We start from the raw sequence: 15,851 nt of genomic DNA, 5'->3' as shown, positions 1-15,851 counted from the left end.
TAAAATGCTGGGATTATAGGAGTGAGCCACCATGCATGGCTTTCTTTTTTTAATGGTACAGAAAATAATGGGATGTCTTATGGTTACAGGCATCTTAAATGTGGGTACTTCAATTTTTTAAGAGTTGGGTTGCTAGGAGCGGTGGCTCACACTTGTAATACCAGCACTTTGGGAGGCCGAGGCGTGTGGATCACAAGGTCAGCAGTTCGAGACCAGCCTGACCAACATGGTGAAACCCCGTCTCTACTAAAAATACAAAAAAATAGCTGGGCGTGGTGGTAGGTGCCTGTAATCTCAGTTACTTGGGAGGCTGAGGCAGGAGAATCACTTAAAACTAGAAGGTGGAGGTTGCAGTGAGCTGAGATTGTGCCACTGCACTCTAGCCTGGGCAACAAAAGCAAAAACTCTGTCTAAAACAAAACAAAACAAAAAAGAGTTGGGTTTTTTCCTGAAAAGTTTTTTGGTGACATCTTGTTTTTGTTGCATGGATAAAATATTTGTTCATCTCTGTGAGAATGTTCCTGAATTTTTTTAAGTTTTTACTTTTATGGATAGCCCAGGTTTCCTCTGAATTGATTTTTCCCCCCAACTGATGTTTAGAACTACACCTTTCATATACGAAACTCCCCCTCAGATGTCTGATCATCCTTGGCTTCCTGTCGTTGCATAAAATTTAACTACTAAAAAGCTGTTTGAATACTTTGCATATATGGAAGGGAGCTTAGGCTTGCTTGGAGGCTGAGCTTCTTCAGTGAGGACCCTTCCACACCCGCAGTTTCAGGATTTTTAGGTATTTTTCTCTCATGTTGATCGTCTTCCCCAGAAGAAAAGAAAAATATTCGATTTCTTGCCTGTGGGGCTTACACCTGACAGCAAACATTCAGGAAGCAACTTGCACACACCCCCACCCCCCAACAAGGTGGGACTCACTCAGCTGAAGGTAAGGGAGGGTCCTAAGGATGTACCTGCCCTGTTCCATTCCCTCCTTTATCTCTCTTCCAGAATGGCACTGCCTTGCCATTTCCCTGGCTGCCTTGTGCTTCCCGTGGGAAACCGAACTGCCTTATGGGGAGCAGAGTCAGCTCACCACTCTTCCTGCTTTCGGCCTTTGCTATTGTCTTCCCTCCTGTACTCTTTGTTCTGTGTGTTTACAGCTTTTGTTTGTCCCTTTGCCATAATTTCAGTCATGTTTCTGGAAGGAGAAGCAGTAAATGTGTGTGTTCAGTCCACTGTCCATCAACAGAATCTCCTCATATTCCCTGGCTGATTGGCATATTTTCAAATTAAGTTGCGTAATTTGCTTTAAGGTCAATATTTTTAGATGATTATTTTCTTTTTTTCCTCCTCACTTTATTCTCTCCAAGGCATAATCATTTTATTTTGTTTAACTTCATTTTTACTTTTATGAGACAGAGTCTCACTCTGCCGCCCAGGCTGGAGTGCAGTGGTGTGATCTCAGCTCACTGCAACATCCACCTCCTGGGTTCAAGCAATTCTCATGCCTCAGCCTCCTGCGTAGCTGGAATTAGAGGCATGCCCCGCCACGTCCAGCTAATTTTTATATATTTAGTAGAGACAGGGCTTCACCATGTTGGCCAGACTGGTCTCAAACTACTGAGGTCAAGTGATCCGTCTGCCTCGGCCTCCCAAAGTGCTGGGATTACAGGCGTGAGCCACCACACCCAGCCTTAACTTCAGTTTTATTTGGTGAGAGAAAAGAAATTTAGTTTTGGAAAATGGAGAAAGGAAGGCATAGGAATCCAACTTTGAGAGTTAGTTCATTTAACACCCACGCAACCCCAGCACGACAGGCACTAGCACCCGTTCCATGGGGAAAGGCCAGGAAGGTTCCACAGTTGGCTCCTGGCTGGGCGAGGCCCCTAAATGGCAGACCCGCGAATGCGCTCAAACTCCACCTTGGAGGCTCCTCCTTCTTTGCTGAGAAAAGATGGGAAGTACCAGAAGCACGTGGTCAGACGTCTTTGCTATCTTAGACGGGATCCTTTTTTAAGCCATCTTCTAGATCCTTCCTTTCCTTTTACAGCTGTGGCAGAACACATTTCCTCCTTCCCACCTCCCTCAACCTCTGGGCCCTTCCTCGGGATCTGTCAGCCCCCGCCACCCTCACCCCTAACACCCGCCAACTGTAGATCGACAGTCTCGGCTAAGAGCCTCTGTTGGGAAATCACTGAAGGATTCTGTTTCCCAGCTGACAGCTGGAAAGGCTGATGTGGGTCATTTGCAGTGATAAAGAGAAATGAAAGTCAGCCTGCCCCGGAAGCCTGAAAGGGGCGTTGGTTCTGATGATAAACGTTAAGGTGAGCTGGGTCCGTGAGGCCTGGAGCGGAGTGAGAAGAGAGCAGAGGCCGGGCCTGAGGGGCGTGGCCCTACTTTGCTGCTGCAGGACGCAGGGCTCATCCACAACAGGGGTCAGTGAGACAAGGCACGCTTTGTCCGACTCTGGAGTGGGACAAAGGGCCGCTGGTTCATTGGATAGGGAAGGACTGCCAGCTGACTTGGAATTTCATGTAAACAACTGATCATTCTTCAGTATAGATATGGCCCATGAAAAATACGGGACGTACTTATACTAAAAAAATCTTATTACATATCCAAAATTCAAATTCAGTCGAACGTCATGTATTTTTATTTGCGAAATCTACCACCCTTAAGTGGGGGGGCAGATAGGAGTAGCCTCCAAAGATAGTTATTACTATAAACCATCTCGAAGGATTTTTTTTGAAACAAAATCTTTGGAGGATGCCAAATGTGACAGCTAATTTTAGGTGTCAAGTTAAAGAACTGATAACACATTATTCTGGAGTGTGTCAGTGAGGGTGTTTCCGAGGAGACTGGCGTGGCAGTCGGACGTACCTAAGTGGGGAAGATTTGCACCATCCAATTGGCTGGAGTCTACACAGAACAAAATCAGAAGAACGGCAAATTGGTCTCTCTCTCTTCCGGAGCTAGGAAAGCTCTTCTTCTGCTTTTAGACTGAACCCCAGGTTCTCTGGCCTTTGCACTCCAGGACTTGTACCAGTGACCCTCGGGTCCCGAGGCCTTTTTACTTGGACTGAGCCATATTACTGGCACCTCAAATTCTCCAGCTTGTAGATGGCCTCTCAAGGGACTTGTTAGCCTCCATCACTGGGTGAGCCAACTCCTCTAACATGTCCTCTCTCATCTATTTATCTGTCTATCCATCTACCTATCAATCATCTATTAATTTTGTTTCTCTGAGCAACTCTGACTAATACAACAAATACAAGTTTTGAAAACAGGAATAAATCTGCTCAAATTGAAGCAGTTATAAGGGGCCTCTCTCCCATTAGCCTTCTCCCAGACTCCCTTTCCTGCAATGGCTGAGGCTCCCCAGCCAAATGTAAAAATGCACTGAAGAACAGGCAGCAATGGGAGGAAAGCGGGGTGATTGTTGGGTTATTTCTGCAGCCCCCTTAGGAAAGTCCTGCCATGCCCCTCAGTGGAAATCCTACAGTGAGAGTTGACCAGCTTTGGAGGAAACAGAGGCCTCCTCTGCAGCAATGCACAGCGTCAGCACCAGGTGGCTGGGTGACATCCCTCATGGGAACTGGGACTCACGCAGCCAATACAGGTTTTCAGTTGGTTTGGTCCTCGAAGAGGCCAATGTGTAAGGTTTTGCAGGCCTTCTTTGGTGTTTGGAGATCTGACAGATCAGCCACGAATGGGCATGTAAACATGTTCACTGGACAGGAAGCATGGAGAGAAAGAAATATGTACCTTCTGATACCGACATCATTTATGGAGAACAGAATGGTGTGATTTAGTACATGATGCATGTTACTTCTGATACTTACTAATTTAAAAACACTATTTGTAATATATGACAAAGACTGAAGACTAATTCAAAACTGAAAGGAATAGGAAAAAATAGAACTACATGTGGAATCCTTTAGTATATTTATAATAATACAAATTAACCTATCATACCAATGGATCCTATAGCAGCAAGGGAATCCTTGCAGCTCTGGATAGTATATCTTGAATTAAACTGATATCTACTTAATGAGATTTTGCAGTGTAAAGCATATTAGGGACAGCAAATAACATTTTGCCCTGATAGATCCAGGAAAGACAAAAAGAAAGATCATCAATGTAAATGAAAAAAGTGTAATGTATCTGATAAAACAGCACAAAAGATAAAGCTTTTGTTTTCTGTCAAGCAGAATGATCTTTAGCCCAAGTTGAATGCTCTCAACACAGGCAGAGAGAGCATCTAACTGCTTAAAATGAGAGCAGGGATGGCTGTTGGCTTAGCTAGATGGCACCCCAGAGTCCTGAAAGAACTTGCAGATGTGATCACAGGACCATCTGAACCGGAGAAACTGGGGGGAATGGAGAGACAGCAAAAGAAAGGAGATGGGTGAATGAGTTCCAGATTTTCCACACAACAGGAAAGGTGGCTTACGGGTCTGTGTGCCGGTTACATTTAATGTTGAGCTTCAGGAAAACTCGGGAACAGATGATCGAAGGGGCTCTGTGCGCATTTATTAAAGAAAGTAATGACTGCTAGGCACTCTCATGAGTTCCCTGAAACCTGAGCTTGTGCCAGACAGCCTCGTTTCCATGCCGTAGCACTGCACTGGACGAGCAGGAAAATATCATAGTCAGAAATGACTTATTTCAGCAAGACACTTAGCAAAAGTCTCACGTGACATCCTTGTGGACCGAGGAATGTGGACTGGTGGTTGCTTTGCGACCACATTTCAGGGGACCCACGCAGGGTCCTCCTTATGCCCGTGTCACTACACGAAACCTCAGTCACAAAGGTGCAAGGGAAATAAAATGACTGTCACAGAAACAATGGCTAATGAACTTTAAAAAAAACTAATGACTTATTTTTAAAAATTTTTGTTTTTCGATCAACAGAACTAAATTTATTGTCAGTGTTATAACTATGGAAAATGGAAAAAATTGCTACTTCTTACTTTCTTATTCCTTTTTTAATTGAATATATTTAAGGTGTAGAGTATATTTTCAGATACTTACCTTTTTTTTTTTTTTCTGTGAGAAGCAGAGCCTCACTCTGTTGTCCAGGCTGGAGCATAGCAGTGCAACCATGGCTCACTGCTGCCTCCAACTCCTGGGCTCAAGTGATGCTCTTGCCTTAGCGCCCCTGAGTAGCTGGGACTGCAGACACATACTACCACATCCAACTAATTTTTTTTTTCTGTAGAGACAATCCTCTTGCCTCAGCCTCCCAAGTAGCTGTGATTACGGGCACACACCACCATGCTCAGCTAATTTTTAAATTTTTTGTAGAGATGGGGTCTCACTATATTTCCCAGGCGTGTCTTGAACTCCTGGACTCAAGCAATCCTCTGCCTTTGACTCCCAAAATGTTGGGATTTCAGGCGTGAGCTACTGTGCTTGGCCAATATACTTATCTTGACATGCATATACATAGTGAAGTGGTCACTATGGTCAAGTAAATTGATATATTGGTACGTTATCTCTATAGCTACTTTTCCACTGTGTATGTATATGTGTGTGTGTGTGTGTATGTGTGTGTGTGATCAGAGCACCTAAAATCTACTGTCTTGTCAAATTACCAATATAAAATAGAATATTAACTGTAGTCCTCATGTTGTACATTAGATTTCTAAACTTATTCATTCAACAGTTGTGCAACTTTGTACTCTTTGACCTATATCTTCCCATTTCGACCCTTCCCCTCCCGGCCCCCTTCACCTCTGGTATCCGCCCTTTTGCTCTCTGGTTCTACATATTCAATTTATTGAATTTAGTTTTTTAGATGTCACTTACAAGTAAGATCATGCAGTATTATCCTTTTTTCTTTTTTTTTTTTTTGAGACAGAGTCTCACTCTGTCACCCAGGCTGGCGTGCAGTGGCACGATTTCAGCTCACTGCAACCTCCGCCTCCCTGGGTTCAGTGATTCTCCTGCCTCAGCCTCCCAAGTGTCTGGGATTACAGGCACATGTCACCATGCCTGGCTAATTTTTTGTATTTTTAGTAGAAACGGGGTTTCACCATACTGTCCAGGCTGGTATCATGCAGTAATTTTCTTTCTGTGTCTGGCTTATTTGACTTAGCATAATGTCCCCTAAGCTCATCCATATTGTCACAGATGGCAGGATCTGCTTTTTTAAAGGCTGAGTATGTATTCCATTGTGTATCTATGCCACAATTTCTTCATCTAGTCATCTATCAATCGATACTTTGACTGTTTCAATATCTTGGCAATTGTGAATAATGCTGCAATGGACACGGGACTGCAGATGTTTTTACGAGGTGTTGCCAAAAGTATTTTCCAAGGTTACCTGCTACTTGCTGTGACTGATTTTGTTGTGGGCAAAAACCATCTTATGGAAATGAATCAGTTCAGATTAGGAGCATTACAAAAGCTCAAAATACCCATGGCTTAAATAAGGCAGAAGCTTATTTCTCTCCCAGAGAAGTACAGGGGCTAAGAGCCCATGACTGCCATGACAGTTCTGTGAAGGCATTTCAGGGCTCAGTCCAACTGAGGAAACAAGACCAAGAACACTCTTCTCTCCCAGACTCCAGAGGAGAGAAGTCAGCTTATTCTTCCTCTGTAAAGATCTTTTATCCCAAGTCAGATGTTAAACACAGAGTGGAGCTGGCAAAGAGCACGTCTTTCCCCCACGAGGAGAAACGTGGAATCTTGGGCTGTCACTTACATCTCGTTGACCTGAAGTTGGTCTCATGGCCACACCGGGCTGCAGGGGAGGCTAAAAAATAAAACCTAAAAATTGAAGTTCTATTATTAAACTGGAAGGGAAAAGAAACATTGGGAGGTAATTATCAATCCTTGCCACAACAACGTGAGGGCAAATTAGTCTCTACATGTATACTGTCCAATATGGCCACCACCAACCACATGTGGCTACTGAGCACTTGAAATGTGGCTGCTCTGCTGACACGATCATTCCACAATATGTGCTTGTCTTGAAACATGACATTGTATCCTGTAAATATATAATTATCATTTGTCCATTAAAAACACAAGAAGACTTTTTTTAAAAAAGAAATGCTGCTGGTCCAAATTGGGATGTGCTGTAAGTATAGAATACACACAGGATTTCAAAGTCTCAGTATGATAAAAAGAATGCAAAATATTGCTCAGTTTTTATACTGATTACATATTGAAATGATACTATCGTTGAAATAATACCCAAATATACTGGTTTAAATAAAATGTTATTTAAATAATTTCATCTGTTCCTTTTTACTTTTTAAAATGCAGCTACCTGGGCACAGCGGCTCATGCTTATAATTCCAGCACTTTGGGAGGCTGAGGCAGGCACATCACTTGAGGTCAGGAGTTCGTGACCAGCCTGGTCAACATGGTGAAACCCCGTCTGTGCGAATAATACAAAAATTAGCCAGGCCTGGTGGCAGGTGCCTGTAATCCCAGCTACTCGGGAGGCTGAGGCAGGAGAATCGCTTGACCTGGGAGGTGGAGGTTGCAGTGAGCAGAGATCGCATCACTGCACTCCAGCCTTGGTGACAGACTGAGACTTCATCTCAAAAAAATAAAATAAATAAAATAAAATAAAATGCAGCTACCATAAAACTTCACATTATACGTGTGCCGCACATTATATCTCCATTAAGCAGTGCTGCTCTAGAATAACCTATACAGTCTTCTGAAAGACTCCAGGCTTGGCAAGTGGGACAGAGATGGGAAATTCAGCAAGAGAACAAAGAAAGAGAAACAAAATAGTTTCAAAGAGGAAGGAAGGGAGAGAAGGAGAGAGGAAAGAAGAAGGAAGAAAGGAGAAAGGTGGGAGGGAGGGAGGGAAAGAAGGAGGGAGGGGAGGCACCAAGGATGATTAAGTCATGGATGAGTTCTAGACCACAAGGTTGACTTCCCCAAAGGAGTGGGAGGAAGAATGTGAGGAGATCCAGGGATGCAGAAAAGGTGTTGAAAGATGGCTTCATTGAATGAACCAAAAGGAAAATTGCATTTTTGATTTTCCAGGCCTGGACATAAAGGTCTGAACCCTGGGGACTGCACATAGAAAATCCAGAACCAGGGCCCCAGCACTCTGGGGCGCTTCTGGGAGCTGTCTCAGTACCTCTATGTACCTGTCAGTTGTCTACCACCCTGACTCCCCTCAAACTCAGGCAGTGGCCACAGAAGACGCTGGCAGCAGGCAGAGCAGGGAGCCCTGTACAGTAGTCCTGGTGCCTTGTCACAGGTCCCAAAGTGCCTTTACTGGAAGGCTAGGACTATTGCAGCTGCTGCACAGTCCCTGGGGACTGTCAAACATAAGCCTGGCCCCACAAGAAAACTGGGCCACACATGAAGAATGCAAAGAACACTCTTCTATCTCCCAGAGCTCCAGAGGGAAGAATCCAGTTCACTTTTGCTTTTAAATGAATTAAAAAAAAAAAAATCTCAAACCAGATGTTAAGCACAGGTAGAGCTGGAAAAGAAAATGAAAGATTTGGCCATCATCTGGAGAATTTAAGCTGGATAGAGAGCGACCCTAGATCTGCTGTGGGAACTAATTGATCTTGGTGAGTTATTCACATTGATCCAAAAAGAAAACAGAGAAAAAAGGGCTCCGCCTTCATTTTGAGTGTTGATATACAGGGAGAGGAATCCAAAGGTCTCTTTGTTCCTGAATAATATTTTCACCAACCATCACTCCCACTTGTTAAGCGCAAATGGAGCAAAACATATTGTTAAATACTTTGTGTCATTAGAGGAAAGGGATGCTTTCACTGCCCCTGGTTTTTGTTTTTTTGTTTGTTTGTTTGTTTTAATTATAAAGGCAGTGTCTTGCTCTGTCACCCAGGCTGAAGTGCAATGACATGATCATAGCTCACTGCAACCTGGAACTCCTGGGCCCAAGTGATCCTCCCACCTCAGTCTCCCAAGCAGCTGGAACGACAGCCATGTGCCGCCACGCTCAGCTAATTTAAACATTTTGCGAAAGGTGAGGTCTTGCTATATTGCTCAGGCTGCTCTCAAACTCCCGGGCTCAGGCGATTCTCTTGCCTTGGCCTCCTGAAGTATTGGAGTTACAGTCATGAGCCACCACACCCAGCCCAAACAATTTTATAATAATAAGTTTTATTATCATTACTTTAAAGGCAATCCAGCTTTTCTAACTCAAAGTCTTTCTGTTGTAATTTAATAACTTTAAAAAGTGTTATTAAATATACTTTTCAAAGATTTGAACTTTTTGAGAAAAGTTTTCAATTTAGATCCACTGGAGTTTGTATTGTACATTTCAGTGCATTTGTGTGGCCATATTTAAATAGCCATTATGTTTTCTTTTACTCCTAGTATTAGATAGTCAGGAGGCTTTCTACCAACGTCAGACACCTGCTAATGAGTTTTGCTGATATTTAGAGTGAAATAATTAACGTACAAAACATAAATGTGGGTAACTGAGGAATTACTACCTGCACAATGAGCTGACAGCGGGTGGAGCGTGAAGCCTGGGGAACTCATGGTTACTGCCAGGCAGTAAGCAAGTAACCACAGTGACTGTGTGGACGTTTTCCACCTGGGAAATGGCCCAAAGAGCAGTAATTCCAGAATCCTCTCAACCTGTTCAGACAGTTGGGGTGGAAGGTTTATGACGCTATCTGACTCCTATCTCACTTGGAGTGTGAATATGCTTGTGTCATGACTCACAGGGTTAATTTCCTTTTGAAAGGAGGCTTGTGGGCACGGGCCAGAGGCAATCGCCTTTGAACAACTGCTCCTTTGGCACGTTTTGCTAATGAAGAAGAATGAAGGCTGCTATTATTTAATAAGGATTTTTTTTTTTACTTAAGGTTCAGTCCTTTCCATTTTATGGTTTTGGTTTTTCTTTTTCTTTTTTGTGAGACAGAGTCTCACTCCCTTCGCCCAAGCTGGAGTGCGGTAGTGCCATCTCGGCTCACTGCAACCTCTGCATCCTTGGCTCAAGTGGTCCTCCCACCTCAGCTTCCAGAGTAGCTAGGACAACAGGCACCAACATGCGGGGCTAATTTCTAAATTTTTGGCAGAGACAGGGCTTTACCATATTGCCCCGGCTTGTCTCCAACTCCTGGGCTCAAGTGATCCACCCCTTCTGCCTCCCAAAGTGCTGGGACTCCAGGTGTGAGCCACCATGCCTGGCCACATTTTGTGGTTGTTATTTGGCAGTAAAGCTGGAGCCACTTTGTCCCCTAGCTGAAAGTAGCTAAGCGGTGATACTAACTCTCTTCTCTGAGTTGGGAAATTCCTGCAGCCTACAAAAGCCTACTGAGGAATTGTCAAGTCAAAGAGTTCTAGAATGCCTAGAACTAGACCTAGTCCAGCTGGTCTTCAGTCCAGCTTGTTTCTCAGGTGAGGAATCTGACCCTCAGAAAATAATCAGATACCTGATGCTCACTAGTGGCAGAGCGTTGCAACACCCACTCCTCTCCAGCTCTCTCTTCAGGGACAGAGAGGTATCATTCTTATTTTTAATGAAAACAGGTGCATATATTGTAGATAGAATTGTTAAAATATCTAATTGTGTTAATTAGATATGCACTTTTAAATATTAAGCAATAGTTTGGTTTCAACCCGCAAGCCACACAAAAATACAGAAATCCTCCATCTCAGGCCCTCTTCCCTGGTTCCTCCGCCGTTACAAATACGTAAGCCATTCCCAGGATTTGAGCTGAAGTGTAGGGGAGGAAGGAAGCTGTGTGGCCGGCGGTGGAGCTGATTATAGGGTTAGACGTCGCAGAACCAGAACCCGTTTCTCTTCATTCCCAGCTCAGTCATCTTTTACACATTTTTTTCTTTCTTCCTTCCTTTCTTCTTTTTAGAAACAGGGTCTTGGCCAGTCACAGTGGCTCACGCCTATAATCCTAGTACTTTGGGAGGCCAAGGAGTGTGGATCACCTGAGGTGAGGAGTTGGAGACCAGCCTGGCCAACATGGTGAAACCACGTCTCTACTAAAAATACAAAAATTAGGCCGGGCGCGGTGGCTCACGCCTATAATCCCAGCACTTTGGGAGGCTGATGCGGGCGGATCATGAGGTCAGGAGATTGAGACCGTCTCTACTAAAAATACAAAAAATTAGCCGGGCGTGGTGGCGGGCGCCTGTAGCCTCAGCTACTCAGGAGGCTGAGGCAGGAGAATCGCTCGAACCCGGGAGGCGGAGCTTGCAGTGAGCCAAGATGGCGCCACTGCACTCCAGCCTGGGCGACAGGGCAAGACTCCGTCTCGGGGAAAAAAAAAAAAATTAGCCTGGTGTGGTGACAGGTGCCTGTAATTCCAGCTACTCGGAAGGCTGAGGCAGGAGAATTGCTTGAACTGGGGCAGGGGCGGGGAGGTTGCAGTGAGCCAAGATCGCGTCACTGCCCTCTAGCCTGGGCAACAGAGTGAGAGTCCATCTCAAAAAAAAAAAAAAAGAAAAGAAAAGAAACAGGGTCTTGCTCTGTTTGTTACCCAGGCTGGAGTACAGCAGCACACTCATGGCTCACTGCAGTCCCGAGCTCCTGGGCTCAAGCGACCCTCCCGCCTCAGCCTCCTGAGTAGCTTGGACTATAGGCATGTACCGCCACACCCAGCTGGCTTTAAAAATTTTTTGTAGAATCATGGTTTTGCTATGTTGCCCAGGCTGGTCTCAAACTCCTGGGCTCAAGTGGTCCTCCTATCTTGGCCTCACAAACTGCTGGGACTACATGTGCACACCATCACATCTTGCCTTCAACAACTTTTAATCGTTCCTTTTACTAGGGAAGTAATAAAATCCCCCTCACACTACTGGTAGGTTGGTTTGATTTCTTTTTTTTCTTTTTCTTTTTGAGATGGCGTCTTGGTCTGTTGCACAGACTGGAGTTCAATATGATTTTGGCTCACCGCAACCTCCACCTCCCAGGTTCAAGTCATTCTCCTGCCTCAGCCTCCCGAGTACCAGAGACTACAGGCATGCGCCACCACGCGCGGCTACTTTTTGCATTTTTAGTAGAGACCGGATTTCACCATGTTGGCCAGGCTGGTCTTGAACTCCTGACCTCCAGTGATCCGCCTGCTTTGGCCTCCCAAAGTGTTGGGATTGCAGGTGTGAGCCACTGTGCCTGGCTGGTTGGTTTGATTTCTATCAGACATATTTTAATTCCCTACATTATTTAATGTATAAATGTAGAATTTCCTGTTCTTTTTAGTGAAAGAAGTTCAGGTCTTCAGGGTATAATGAGATAGGAAGGCTTAGTCATCTAGGGAAACTATACCATGTACTTATTATGATCTTTTTAGTGTTGGGATTAGGGTTGCCAGATAAAATACAGGATGCCCCACTGACTTTGAATTGCTAAACAACAGGGACATACTTACATACAAACATTATTCATTGTTTATCTGAAATTCAAATTCCGCTTGGTGTCAGGCATTTCTTTTTGCCAACTCCAGCAGCCCCAGCTAGGAGGTGCCGCGTGAGCTCCTCTCCCTAGAAGTCCTCTTACCTGCTGTCAGCTGAGCAATTTGCCAGGCTTGCTTTGGGAGCTGGCTTGAAGTCATTTGGATTTGATGACTTTCTTTCTCCCTTGTGCAGGAATCCACTTACCAAGATGACAGGAGCAAGTGGTTATCAGAGCCTGCTTTCTAGAAATTCAGTTAAATAAGCAGCCCCCGTCTCTTTTTCTGCAATTTCAGTCTTGGAGAAGGGATTGGTAGTTAAAGTCATTCCACCTCTTTATTTAATAATTCTGTTTTGCATACCCTTTACTGGATGATCATTCCTTAGAGAGGTTTGCAGTCAAAAGCCCTGTTCTTTATTATATTAAACATCATAGAGTCCCATGTTTTCCTTAAGGAATATGTGAACAGGAGAGAAGCGTCCTGTTGAAGAAGCCAGGACTCAGAGCATTTCTGCAGACTGAGTCTGGATCCTTTCCTTCAGCCTCCAGGAATACTGCCGTCTCCACACCCAGGGTGGTAATCCAGGCAAGGGCTCCAGTGTGTGGCCACCCTGCCACCTACTACCTGTGTGTCCAAATGCAGTGACTCAGCTTCTCTGTGCCTCTCTTTCCTCTATCATTTCCACATGTATAAAATGAGGATAATGTTGGTACTCTAAGGATTGCATCAATTAATAAACAGCACTCAGTAAATCTGTTAACCAATCAGTAGATCATGCCTTACATGCTGGGCACGTTCCCTCTTCTCTCTAGACCGCAGTGACCCCAACTGTGAAGTGGCTATAGCTAATCCACTTGGTCTATAGGATTTGTAAAGGAACATGTTAATAACCCTCAAGTGACTGCAGAGAATGAGGCCATTCTTTTCGGGAAAAATATAGATTGTTTATCATCAGGGATGAATACTTAAAAGAAAATCTGGGAATTTTTTTGTAAGTCACGAAGAAGGGTATGGGAGGGGTTGCACACTTTTGAATGGGAGTGCTTCTCTGGGAACTGTAGGGAAATGGGTGACACAGAAGTACTAGGGGTTTTGGAGCTGTTCTGAGTGAACACACAGGTCCAGTGTGGCTACTTGGGGGCAGGGCCCCTGGAATTTATACTGTTTTGCCTGCAAAGCTGATTACCCAGCTGCCTCTTCTTTTCTCACCTCCATGATATTATCACCAAGCAACTGACAACAATTAAATCTGAGAACTCAACAGCCACGCACTAAGATAAAAGACCACTGCGCTGTTGTGTTTCAATAGGTATTTAGAGAGAAGTGGGAAACTTCAGGATTAATGAAATGTAGATAATGTCAAGAAATGGCCAAAACACTGAAGCACTAAATTAGGAAAAGAGCCTTATGCAAATATTTGGTACCAATGTCTGCTTTATTTTTTTACATTTTTTAGTTTAATTTTTGTTTTTTGATGCAGGCTAGAGTGGGCTCACTGCAGCCTCTACCTCCCAGGCTCAAGCTATCCTCCTACCTCAGCCTCCCAGGTAGCTAATTTTTCTGTGTTTTTTAGAGGTGGGGTCTCACTATGTTGCCCAGGTTGGTCTCAACTCCTGGACTCAAGTGATCCTCCTACCCTGGCCTCCTGAAGCACTGAGATTACAGTCATGAACCACCGAACCCGGCCAATGCCTGCTTTAAACAACAGGAATAGTCACTTATCAAACCCTTAGGATGGGGTGGGTGTCCACCTGGAGTAAAGTCTGAGTAAGGATGGTTTTGAAAAGCTCCAGGGGTTAACAGTGACTAACAACGTATTTGAAGTCCCATACTTTCATTACATTTTAGTGGAGACAGATTGGAAGCTGGTCCAAGAAACTCACTCTATATTCTTTGCAGTGTGCTGCATGTTTATATAAACTGTGTGGTCAGCTGTCCATCATGCTCATTCCTTGGTATGCATTCATTCCTGATTACCTCCTTTTGTTGCTTTATTGGTTCTGATTTGAAGTACCCTCCAGATATTGGATCTAGATAACTCTTGGGATCAGATGGCTTTCTCCAGCCACGAGAGTCAAGAGGATAGTTTCAAGAGTGGCAAGTGTACATAGCCCCTCTTGCATTGCACAAAGTTAGCCAAATTTATGTCTTTTCCATGTGCACCATGTGAGGTGTAAGTTGGAAGGATGAGTAGACTTGGAAATAGAACTGCAGTGTGTTGGAACCCGCTCATAAGCATGTCGGACATCAGAGAGGTTGGAGCCCTGCAGAAGAGAATTGTCATACTCAAATGTTATTGTGAAACCACAGGAAGACAGCTGACTAGGCTGACTAGGCAAGAAGCCTAGTTCTTCTATTACTGAGCACGTGACCTTGTTGGATTATTTTAAGTCTTCAGAATCACAGTTATAACACCACCCATCCTGACTTCCTAAAGAACAAGTGAGCCTGCACACATGTGGAGACCATAAAACCCTGTCCAAACTCAATGCATGATTGAATAACCACATGCTTATGTGAGCATATTGTTTAGGTTTAGTTTGCCCTGGAGGTTGTATTTATGATATAGTCTCCAAGGGCAAGAAACCATGTTCCACTATATGATATTCATGTGTGCTAACTATGAATTCTCTGGAAATGATTCTGTTATTATTACCAAAGGACAAGTGCTATAAGAGAGTTTTATAAAAAACAAACTTGAAGTCTGTCATCTCTATAAAACATTCTTATTTGGGTAAGCAGAGAGGCTTACACAGGTTTACAAATGATTTCACTATCAAGTCTAAAATTAGTGACAGCATCCAAAAAGATCTTTGGTGTCTTTCCAAACTGCTCCAAGCATTAGACTGTCCCGAAGGGAGTGTTCCATTAAATCATCACAGAGCTGGCCTATTCTCTGTGCAGTCTGGGGTCTGTTCTTTGTAGAATTATGACCTTGTCAGGGCATCCAGAGGTGAACAGTTTCTCAGATTCTGACTCACATTAATCAAATTCACAAGAGAGTGGTATATAAAATAGAATATCAATTGATTGATTAATTACTATAGACTATCAATTAATTGATAGAAATATTGACAAGATGGATACTCATGTTTGCTGATGAACACATTCATTCCCTGAAGGCAAATCCACGAGGAAATCTTGTTAAAATATTAAGGCTTCCTGCAGAGCGTGAAATCAGAATAAATTTCCGATTCAGCTGGAACCTCCATTTCCAGCTCAGGTGATCCCATCACACTGACTGGTGGGGCCTCCCTCCCGCCCTGTGAGGTTGCTAAATGAGTTGACTAGGTCAGGGTCAGAATTGTTAAGATAAAGAAATAGAAGATTAAAATAACAGAAAGCATTGTGCCTAGCAAGAGTAAGATTTGTTTCATGAAACTCGTTTTAATTTAGATAGATAGATAGACAGACAGACAGACAGATAGATAGACAGATAGATAGATAAATAGACTGATGGAAATATTGGGTCCTATGTGAAAAAAA

At 43.9% G+C, this 15,851-nt stretch overlaps 2 long non-coding RNA genes across 2 annotated transcripts in view; both read left to right on the top strand.

Moving 5' to 3' along the window:
* LOC144336418 (uncharacterized) overlaps window positions 1–15,851 on the top strand; it is a 100,046-nt gene that overhangs the window by 79,598 nt on the left and 4,597 nt on the right. The window lies entirely within an intron of this gene.
* On the top strand, window positions 10,397–13,114 carry LOC114673867 (uncharacterized). The gene is made up of 3 exons (XR_003724724.2): window positions 10,397–10,460; window positions 12,559–12,676; window positions 12,820–13,114. It is a non-coding gene; the product is annotated as an uncharacterized LOC114673867 (long non-coding RNA).

Source organism: Macaca mulatta, chromosome 18 (genome assembly GCF_049350105.2).
Source record: "Macaca mulatta isolate MMU2019108-1 chromosome 18, T2T-MMU8v2.0, whole genome shotgun sequence".
Classification (NCBI taxonomy): Eukaryota; Metazoa; Chordata; class Mammalia; order Primates; family Cercopithecidae; genus Macaca; species Macaca mulatta.
The sequence above is the reverse complement of the archived record's forward strand: the minus strand, read 5'-3'. Positions and strand labels throughout refer to the sequence as shown.